Raw genomic sequence first — 11,906 nt, 5'->3', positions numbered from 1 at the left:
TAATTGAGCATTTAATTCTTGTCCATAAATTCACTTTACCAGCTATAATTTTTTTTTTTTTTTATAGGTAAAACTTATATAATACGTCTATCTACTTCTAGCTTATATTTTAAAATTCCAATTATAATAATACACTTCTTCATTTTAATTTTTCAGCTCTGCTACTGACCAACAAAATCGTGGGAGAATCGACTAAGCCACATTAGTTGATATATTAAAAAAAAAAAAGACGAAACGGGAAGGAAGGTAAATTTAAATTTTAGAAGAAGAAGAAATCATCTCTCTCTCATTATGTTTCTATATCCCTTTTGTACTTGCAAGTCACACTGTCCAACCCTTCCGGTCTGACGACTATTTGTAAGCTTCATTGATCTCCTCCCTCCCACAATTCCGCAATGCTTAAACCCAATTTTGGGTTCAAAAGATCTAAGCTGCATTTCCTCCTTCCAACCAACATCACCGTCTTGCTATGCATTTAGGTTTGGCATTGCGACAATGAGTCATTCCTCTCTCTCTCTGCCTCCCCACCTAGGCCGCTAGCCACCCTTTTTCCCCTCCGTTCCTCCGTCCGAAACACAGCCCTATACTAATAGGAGTTGTTGGATTTAGAAATTATGAACTTGTTATGTGTGCCTCTATTGGGGAGGTTGGAATTTGTTGTGATGGTTCTCTATTGTAATCGCGTGCCTATGTGGTAGGAGTTGTGAATTTAATAAATGTGGGCGAGTTGCAAATTTATTGTGATGGTTCTCTATTGTGGTTGTGTGGCTCAATGATGGGAGTTGTGATTTTTGCTATAATGGTTTTTTGATTTGGGCCTTGTGCTCCTATGATGGAGTTGTGGATTGAGAGAGAGAGAGAAGGCAATGAGAGATTGAGAAGTTAGAAGGAAGATGCATACCGGTAAGGTAACGGAGAGGCAAAGGAAATAAACTTTTCAAGAAGAGAAAAGAAGGTGTTGGAGGAAGGGTAAAGAAAAGAAAATGTTTTGCCACGCGGGATGCAATGCCCCCGCGATTCTCCTAGCCGGTTGCCTATAGAGTTTTTCTTAATTTTTATAATCTTCATTCATATTTAGCGATATGAAAATTTTTAATTATATATCATTTAAATGGTTGAGAGACAAAACAATTTAAAATATGATACATATAATTGAGAATGAAAGAACTTAGAACGTTGTTTCTACAAAAACATGAATTCTCTAATTATTTTTGTTTTTATATTGATAAAAAAATTTAATTCATTTTATAGGAGAGATAAATAAGGGGGGTTGGTAGTCTCAACGAATAATTCGTTATAATAAATACAATCAATAGAAATACAAATAAAAAAGAATAATTGTTAATTTAAAAATAGTCCAAGACCATATTTCTTGAAGAAGCAAAGGAAATAATTAGGAGTGTAACTGATTCAGTTTAGTCTGGTTTTAGATTTTTTTAGAATCGAATTGGTATATATCTATTTTGGAAATTTAAGAATCAATACCAGATCGATTTACCACTGAAACCAAAAATTCTTATTTTTCCAATTTCAATCCAATTTTTTTTTGATTTTACGGATAAATAAAAACATACTTTAACAAAATTTTAGCAAGTGATTGGTTCAAAATAAGTTTATATTAATAACTTAATATTAATGTTCATATTTAAGATTAAAATTTCATATTAGATTAATTTTATGTTATAAAGTTAAAATTTATATGTTATATCAAAATTCAAATATTATATTAAAAATTATAAAATTAATTTATGCTATATCATAATCAAATGTTATATTAATTATATGTTACAAGATTAATAGATATGAATAATAAGATCAAAATTTCATATTACATTAATTAATAACTAGCATATAATATATATAATATAATATATAAAATATTTTATATATAATACACAAAATTAGAAAATATATCTACTAGTCCGGTTCGGTTTGAACCGATGTTCTAAATATCAAAACTAGAACTAGACCAGTTTCTAACTAGTTTTGATTATCAGGAACTGGAACCGGATCAAAATGGTTCTAAACTGGATCGAACGCACCAATTTGATCGATTTTACTAATAAAAAATGATATTTGCAGTCATAGAATGCGTAAGCATCACGTAATCTTTTTTAAAAAATTGAGTAAATACGAAATTTACATGAAAAAAAAAATTAATAGTAGATCTTATTCTTTTTCAAAACAATTGCACAACACTAACACCCTTCATGACTGTATATAAATTACTCTTTACCAATTCACCAATTTTTTTTACAGCTCCAGAAATAATAGTCATTAAATGTGGTTTTCTAGGCAAATCCTCTAGGGGTTGCCATATTGCAGTGTAAATTTGTAATGCTGCATTGAACTTGATTGTTTCTTAAAAAGGATGATACTAGTAAAACAATTTGAGATTTCTGAGTCTAAGCCCTGTAACCATTGTTCATCATTATGTCCAAAATTTTAACTTGTGATGCGGACACAAATAAATTATATAAAAGTAAATTTATAAATTGAGGTGATTTTAGATGATTTGTTAGATTTATTTTATAATAAATATAATTTTACAATTTAACATATTATATCAAATCATATCAACTTATGGGTTTACTTTTATATAATTTGTTTCTTATTAAAATATTTCTCTTTTAACATAGAGCATGCCTGAGCTCCACAACTCCCACCCCCATGGCACGAAATTAGGCCTCCACTGTAAAAAAAAATGGAATTTGGAAAAAGAAGAGAAAATTTTCAAGAGAAGAGAAGATGGAGTGAAAATGAAAGATATTATTGCATTGTATCGGACTCCAACACATGAAAAGTATTTATATACAACATTTGAGCTTAAATCCTCGGTTAACAAACTAACAACTTCTAACTATTTTGTAATTAATAGCTAACAGTAGTTACAATTATAACACTCCTCTCTCAAGGTGGATTGAAAAACACTTTCAACTCAACTCATCTCATCTCATCATTATAATTTTTATAAATTCTCATATAAAATATAATAAACAATTCAATCTCACTACATACATGAGACTTTGCGTAGGGATGCCATATTAGCATGTATGAAAAAAATAAAAAAACTAAATAAAAAAAAGGAAAGAGCAAATAAAGATGAAAAGGAAAAGGAAAACTCTGCACACACAGAGAAACTTCAAACATTTTCCAGCCCGAGTTCGAAACTGCAGTTCTCCATTGTTGTAATCCATCTCCTGCGCAAAGTGTCTAGCATTTTCTGACTCAAGAACCTCCACCTGACACATATTGTAACATTATAACTTATCACTAAATTTGTCTTTCATTAATCTATAAGAGGCCCCTTCATCATTGCGCTGTCTTTGGCTCTCATCAACCATTGTATTCTCCATATCAACCTTTTCCGTTACAGTATAATAGCAATTACTTAGCAGGACACAAAAAATTAAGAACTTGCCTTGCACAGAAACCAAGTTTTCATCTAACAAGGACGCTAAGACTCAATATAGATCTTCAGATGAATACAAAATATGCTTCTTGAAATAAAATGGTAAGAACTCAATATATGATACTAATTTCATGCTAGAAGCCTATAGTCGAGAAAATAATTTTTGTACCGGTCAACTTGACACTAACCAAGACATACTTTCAAATTACAAAACCAACAAAGTTCACAAAGCACCATGCAAATACAAAGAATCTGACTGTTAAGAGTATAGTTATCTGAAATGTAAGCCTGAAAAAGGTTTCAGAGATGAAGAAAATAAATTGATTCTCATTAATAAATGGATGTGTACATGTTATGTATATATATACAGAAAGGAATCCTAACTAACTTAGGAATTTGTATGAGCATATGGTGTGTTCTGCAGTGCACTACCATTTGCAGCAGAGTACATTATAGTGACTGCCAGAATATTACAATCGTGCCAAGAGGGCACGTACTATGCCTATTCTAAGTTATTCCAAAGGATTCTAAAGGAGTAGCTGTTGTGGTGAAGCAATTGTCATCTTTAGCGGAGGTGGGGACGCCGTTTGGTGAAGCAACAAAGTTGATGTCGTCTCATGAAGCAGCTGGAGTGTTTTTTAACTTGGGAAGCAGGGCAGCTGGCTTAATAAAGCCGATGTACACATGATTTATACAAGAAATAAGAATAGAAGAACACCACGTATGGCACATAAATAAGCCCAAAGTCATTTAAACAAGTAGTCACCCAAAGCTCTTGATAGTGCTAGTTCTGTTGTCTGACTATTAGGCTTCCAGATCCTGTATACTCCAGGTTCATCTTATAAGAAAAAGACTCGTCCCTTGAACTCTACTATTCGCTCAGCCTCTCTGTAACCAAAATAGATTGAAGTTGAAAATCTATAGCAATAGATGCACATCGTGTGCGCAAGCACACACGCACACGCACACGCACACGCACGCGCGCGCGCGCGCACACACACACACAGAGCGAGCTAGCGTGTCAATGAAGAGCCACTGGTTCTGCTTATGGTTCAAAAATCCATCACGGGGTGTGACACAAAAGAGACGAAGGAGGGAGATGGCGGGAGTTAGGGTTCAAAAACCCATCCCTGGGCACAACACAAAGGAGATGGAGGAGATGGAGGAGACGGAGGAGGGAGATGGAGGGGGTTAGGGTTTAGAAACCCATCCAATGTTTCTAATGAATCTTTCGGAGAGATGGAAGAGGGTGAAGATGGGGAGGGAGAAGGGGGAAACTGGGACCGGGAGCACGAGATGGGTCTTAGAAATTGGGAAACTAAGATGAAACAGACCGTTTAGAAAAATTCCTAAACACACTGTATTAATTTTCACGTAGACTCCGCATTTGTTTGTGCCCATCTCCTGCGTCAACTTTCCTACATGCAGAGTTTATTAAATGATTTAATTTTTACAAATCTTAAAATAATAATAATATTAAAAAAATATTGTAACAATATTTTATTCAACTTTTAACTTTTATCTCAATTCATCTCATTTCTCATTTAATTAATCAGGTCGGATTAGGATTTAATTTATCTAAGTTCAAATAACAGACATAAACCCAAATGATACGATAGAAATTGCAATATCTACCTTTACACCACCCTTTTTCCACAATTAGGAGTGCTCGCTAAGGTACGCTCGCTCTGAAGTCTCACCAAAGTGTTTGCCAATGGATGCTAGTTTGGGGAGTAAGTCCCCACCCCAAGGGTTCTCGACAGAGGGCATCCGCTAAGAAGGTCTTATGCCCTCCTATTAACTTAGATCTTAGGCCATCAATAGCTTGAAGAGAAGACCGAGGGAGGACCGAACTGAGTTATTTGTTCTATATCGGATAGGAGCAATTAATGAGGAAGTGGCCCGATATCACATTTAACAAGTCAAGACATGAATCTCGATAAGCATTAATTAAGATGTGTATTGCCCTTCTCCAGGGTATCGATGGTCAGACGACGGTTGTTCAAGAAGCATTTAATGCAATAGTATCAATGTCAAGAATCGCATGAGATAAATTGTAGGAAAAATTTTATTATAAGCGATTTCATGTATCAAACTACATACTAATATTAAATATAAGATATTTTATTTATTTATTTTTGTAATAAAAATAAATTATGTGAGTGTTAGTATGCAATTTGATACGCCAAACTACTTGTACCTAGCAAATCTCTCTGTCCAAACATATCTGCATACGGCCTAAAAATACCACTGCCCACCAAGCGAAAAGGGTTTGAATTCTCACTCTTATTTTTCTCTCTAGGTATAATATTTTCTTTGTTATTGTTGAGAATAACTGTATATCGAATACTAACTTGAAGTATATTAGAGGAAATAAGCAAAAGAAAATACGAAGATTTAAGTGGTTCAACTCAAAGTTAGCCTACGTCTACTGGTGGGGTCGGTATCAGAGATTTCACTGTAAACAAAGATGGAGTACAGAAGAATAATACAAAACTTCTTTGTCAAAGAAGTTATCTCTCTCTTGCTCTAAAACTCTCTCTAGAAAAAATCACACTTGAAAATAAAAGTGATTTCTGAAGTTAAAAAGAAAGAGGCGTCGTTTGATATTTATAGAAAACAATGCATATTCACTTCTGTGAACATTGGCTTGAGCGAACTCTCGAGCGGGTGTCGAGCGAGCGTAGGGTTTTGACATTTCACTCGAGCTGAATGTTGAGTGGTATCAAGCGAAGTCTCGGACTTGCATTTCACTCGAGCTGAATGTCGCGCGATGTCGAGTAAACTCTCGGACTTGCATTTCGCTCAAGCTGAATGAACCTCCGCTCGAGCGAACATACACCAGAGCACTATTTTAACTAGATTCAAACTACCTCTTAACAGTTACATCCAAGAGGGAGATTAAGATTTCGTTTAACTACTAAAAATATCTCAAAGTATATTTGAATAATAGTGAAGAATTTGATAAATAGTAATGAAATAGTAATAAATATTAATGAAATAGTTTGAAAATATATGAGAATAGTTGAGTTCCTAAACAGGCCCTAAGGGTAGGGGTGAATTTTTTTTTTTTCTGTTCGGACTAGAAAAATTGACCAGACCGAATTCACCCTTACTAAATCTCAGTCCATGGTGTCTCCAAAATTAAATTTTCGGTCCGATCCCGGGATATGGTTTTTTTGGACCAAACAAGATCGAAATCGATCGAATCACTTACATATAAAATAATATTTGCTATCAATTAACTAATATATCATATGATAATATATGTTATTATATGTAAATACATACTCTACTATTTACACCTGATTGAAGTAATTAGGTAATTATTTTTAAGATACCTAAGTTGCAAGTAAGCATAAATAGTCTATGAAAAATTAAATTATTTTGATATTCATTAACCATATATAAAATGTTGGAATTTTAATATAAACCATTGTGAATACTAAAGTACTAAGTTAGTAACTATTAATATCATAAATATAATTATAATTAATTATTTTTGTTATGAATTAGTTTCATAATCCACATTAAAGAGCTCACTTAATTTTGATTTTATAAATTTAAATAATTTTTTGTATTAATTTATTTACCAAAAAAAGAAAAGAAGAAAAAAATTGTTTTTAGCTCATATGGACCAAACCAAACCGACCAGATTGATAGTTAACGCCCCGGTCCGGTTCAGTCCAAAAAAAAGTTGGATTGAAATTTTTGGTTCGTGACCTCCCGGACCGAACCGATTACACCCTTACTTAAGGGCTTGTTTGGATACTGACAATATCTCAAGATATATATATATATATATATATATATATGAATAATAGTGAAATAGTTTTTGAACAGTAATAAAGTATTTTGAGTTAAGGTGTTTATTGAGTTTTGGAAAAAGAGAGAAAAAGCTGAATAAAAATGTTATAAATCTAAGAATTATTTTAATATTATTTTTGTTTTGAAATTTGAAAAAATGTGTATTATTTTTTGTGTTTTGTTTGGAAGTTTGAAAAAATTATAATGATTAAATAAAAAAGTTGAAAATTAAAAATTAAAAATTAAAAAATATTTTATATTTGAGTGATATTTGGAAATGAAATATTTGATAATATGTGAGAATACCTGAAAATATTTTTGTCCCTAAACATGCTCCATCTCTTTCGGAGTGTCCACTACTGGACCAACCCAGCAATTTCTCATCGTGTGCAAGGAACAAATTGGTGAACTAGTTGCTTTTTCAGGAGGGTCGAAAATTGTATCTACGGATATAAAAATTAACTGGAAAAAGGGACCGGATCGGTCCGATCCAAGACCCGTTTCCTTAGTTTCAAAACCGGCCGGTACTAGACTGGTTTACTATATTATATATTTATATATAAAGTAATGTTATTATAATTTATAACATAAAATTTTAATCTTAAATATGAAAATTTATTTGATCATATGCATTAAACATAATATATATATATATTAATAACATTTTATAGGCTAATAAATTATCAATATATTCCTTTTGATAAATACAAAATACATTAGTATATTAATTACATTTCGCTTTAATTAATTAGTATACATTAGTATACTAATATATATTAGTATATTAATTACATTTTATACCCTAATACTAATACTATTAGTATTTGTAATCTACTTTAAGTCTATATATAAAGAACTATATAAATCATTATAGTATTAGTAGTTATACTAATACTATATCACTATATCATACTATAGTGATATAGTTATACTAATACTTAAATATTAGTGATATAGTTATATTGATAGTTATACTAATACTATTATAGAGTTATACTAAATTAAAATCATTATAACAAATACTAATTTATAGTTATACTAATCACTAATTACTATAACTTTAAATAATATTTATATTAATACTAAAATAGTTATACTAAATCACTATAAATTATAACTTTTTTTTACGAGAAATTTGCATTTTATTAAAACTGGAACCAGCAAAATCTGCGGTACTGGTTTAGGAGAGTAACCAGTACGTAATCAATTTTTGAAAATGCAAAATCGGTGCATACCAATTCGGTCTTAAATTTTATCCAAACTGGTCCAGACCGGTTACACCCCTAATTGTATCAACAATCTTATTAAAGAATAAAAACTATTTTTAAAATATAAGATTGGTTTTTTTTTTTTGGATAAAAAGGATTTGTTTTTATTTTTGTAGTCTTTCCATTTTTTGTTTGAAATATTCCCCCTTTTTTAAGGTTCTCTTCAAAAAAATCTTTAATTTTTAATTTTTTTCTATTGTATTTTTTTAATTTTGAATATTTATGTAAGTTTTAATTTTTGATTTTAAAATTTATATTTCTAAATCAAATTAAAGTTGTCCTATTTATTATCCTTATACCATACCTATTAGAGAGAAAAAAAAAAAAAGATAAAAAATAAAAACAGGTGCGTGATATAGGGATAATAAATAGATTTTTCATAAAATTATACCATGTATGAATTTTGGACTTTGCTATCCAGTCGCCTACACCACACGCAACACCTATTTTATTTTTTTATATTTTATTCATACTAAACTAATTGAGTTCTTCTATTCATCATTTCCACACCACCTACTTGCTAAGGGAAAAATTTTAAAAAAATTTAAAATTAAAGTATGTGTATAGTGTAGAGATAATGAGCATAATTATTCAAACACTTTTGTGTTATTCGCATTGGTTTATAAATATAATTTTCCTTTATGTAATGTTTAGTTATGTTAAATGTGTAATGTAATGTTACTCATAATTCCTCTTACCATCATTATCTCATAATCTCATAACGTGTATTAAATAATTAAAGACTATTTATTATATTTTATTTCTAAATTTATCATTTAATGTCATATCAAAAAGAGTTTTACTATTTATCATCCCTACATATCATACACCACATTTATTTTTATTTTTTTAAAATTTAAATTTTTTTTAGTTTATTCTTCCTAAATTAATTGAGTTATTTTATTCATTATCCATACACCACAAAAAAAAAATGATATGTAACATCCACCCCAAGATCCAAACAAAGCCCAGCCTAGGAATGACCAAAACAATGCCGTTTTGGTACGTTTCCTTCTCCCTTGAGTCAGTTTCCCCTTTCCCCGATAATCTCTCATTGTCAGTTTTCCTTCTCTCCCATTTTTCTCTTCCCCCAATCCCATTTCTTCCCCCCACGCATCAACGGTATCTTCACTCTCTAGAGATTTTTTCTTTTCTTTTCTCTTTTCTTGCTCAACGAACCCTTGTGTTTTTGCTCCCTCTCCTACCAATCTCTGCGATTTCGTGTGTTGCAGTTCGTGAGCCTTCCCAGATTGGTCTTTCCGTCAAAGCTCCTTACCGGATCAGTACTAACAACATTCTCTCTCTCCCCATCATGTTGTGCTGTCGCCACTTCCAAGCACACTGCCAGCCACCGAATTCATCAAGATGACCCATCGTGGTTAGCCTTCACTGCCAAGAGCTACCACCGTGATCACTAGTCCGCAAGCTCTTGCTCACGCAAGCTTGAGCAACACCACCGTGAAGGGCTCATCATCCCTGAACCACTCCATGTCTCAGCCACCCTAGTTGCACAACCATGAGACATTGCACCTCACGCCACCACCACACCCGAGAACCCACACAACCCACAAGCCTCCATGTTCAACCACCGTCAACCCACATCCCAATACTGTCGCCCAGCCACTTGAACCACCGCCCCCAGCAGCCACCTCAACTCCTTACGCATGGTCAACAAGCCACCTGCAATCACGTAGAAAGTCTCTGTTTTCACACCCAAAAATAGAGCAAATCTTCCGCTGCCGGCTAGTAGCTCAGCCTCGAAGCCCACGACGAAACATGCGTGAACCACCCAGACAAGCCACAGAAACCGCTAGCCATGTCACCCTTGTCATCCCGTACCGATCTAGTAAGCCCACGGCCAACCCTCCCCACTGACCCTCCTCCGTATCTTTCCCTCACGTTAGTTCTCTCTCTCTATCTCTCAGTGTTGTGCTGCAGCGCTGACCACCTTCGACCTCCGTCCACCTCACTGCCTGTCGCTCCTCTCCTCCTCTCTCTCTCGGTGAGTATGGACTCTCCTCTCACACGGTTTTGGTCGGGAGATTTTTATAATCTCATATTTCCTTTTTGTTTCCATGCCTTTTCCAAAGAGCCCATGCATGCTTATGATTTATTTTTCAAAATACCCTTGTCATTAGGATGGTTCTATATTGGGCATAATTTTTATATTAAACTTGCTTTGTGTGGGTTTTGTTTGAGGTAAAAGAAATTATATAAAAATTACTTATGGATTCAAATTAAATTATTAAGTATTTTATAACTAATTTCAATAGTAAATAATAAGATTTTAATTTTGTTTTAAATACTTAAAAACTGATTTAAGTCTATCTTACTAAATGAGTTTTCTCTGTTTACGGTATTTGAATTTGATATAATTATTTTATTAAATTGTAAATTGTAAGTGCAGATAGGCTATTATAGAATTTAAATAATATTAGTATCTATTAATTTTGGCATGTAACAAAATAATTATTAAAGTTATTTCCATTTTATGTATTCAATTAAAAGGATAATTGTTAGCAACCCTTTTTAGAATTTTAATAACGTCTAGTTCTCTATATAGATGACGATTGATATTCATTTGACACGATTGTGAAAAAATTCAAAGAGGTTAAAAAAGTTTGTTAAGCGGGATTTCTATACTAAATTTTGCATAAAAGAAAAAAAATGAATTGACGTTGATTTGTAAAAATATACATGTTTATCTTGAAAAGAAATGTGAAGACAACCCCAGTTAGGTGTAGACATGGGCAACTTTTGGCACTCAGTTTTCTGATATATAGAAGAGCGATTATAAATTTTGATATTTGTGCATATTTATATGAAGATGCTTCGAGTTTGTTTTTATACATGAAAATGATAATAATCTATATTGTACTATTTCTTGACATGATGAAGCATCTAAAAACCTTTGGCATGACATCCTGATTTTATGTCTGATTATGTTTTTGCTCTGCTCTGACTTTACCACGGGTGTAAAATTATGACCTTTGTTTGGGTTGGTACCAACTTCTCTATCTTTGAGTCACCCACTTTGAAAATAAATTAGTTTTTCTTGTGGTCATTCATATGTGCACACTTGGGGCTCCGAGAATAATAAGGAGAAGATTCACTTTTGTCTCTATCTGTTTTGGCCACCGAAGATAGCACAACCTTACCACAAGGGTTAAACATGGCTTCTGTTTCGATATAATACTCTGATATGGTATGATAGTGATAATACTCAGTTATGCTATGTCAAATGATTTTGGAATATAAATATTTTGAACTATCACTCTGATAATTTTGATAACATATTTTGTTCTGAATATTGAAATTGAAAATATTTTGTTCTGCATTATGTATTTTGTAAATGCTCATATTTGCATACTAGTATATATTCTCTGCTTACTGAGTTGTTGATAACTCACCTCCTCGTC

The sequence above is a fragment of the Juglans regia genome, chromosome 4, assembly GCF_001411555.2.
Source record: "Juglans regia cultivar Chandler chromosome 4, Walnut 2.0, whole genome shotgun sequence".
NCBI lineage: Eukaryota > Viridiplantae > Streptophyta > Magnoliopsida > Fagales > Juglandaceae > Juglans > Juglans regia.
Note: the sequence above shows the minus strand (reverse complement) of the source record.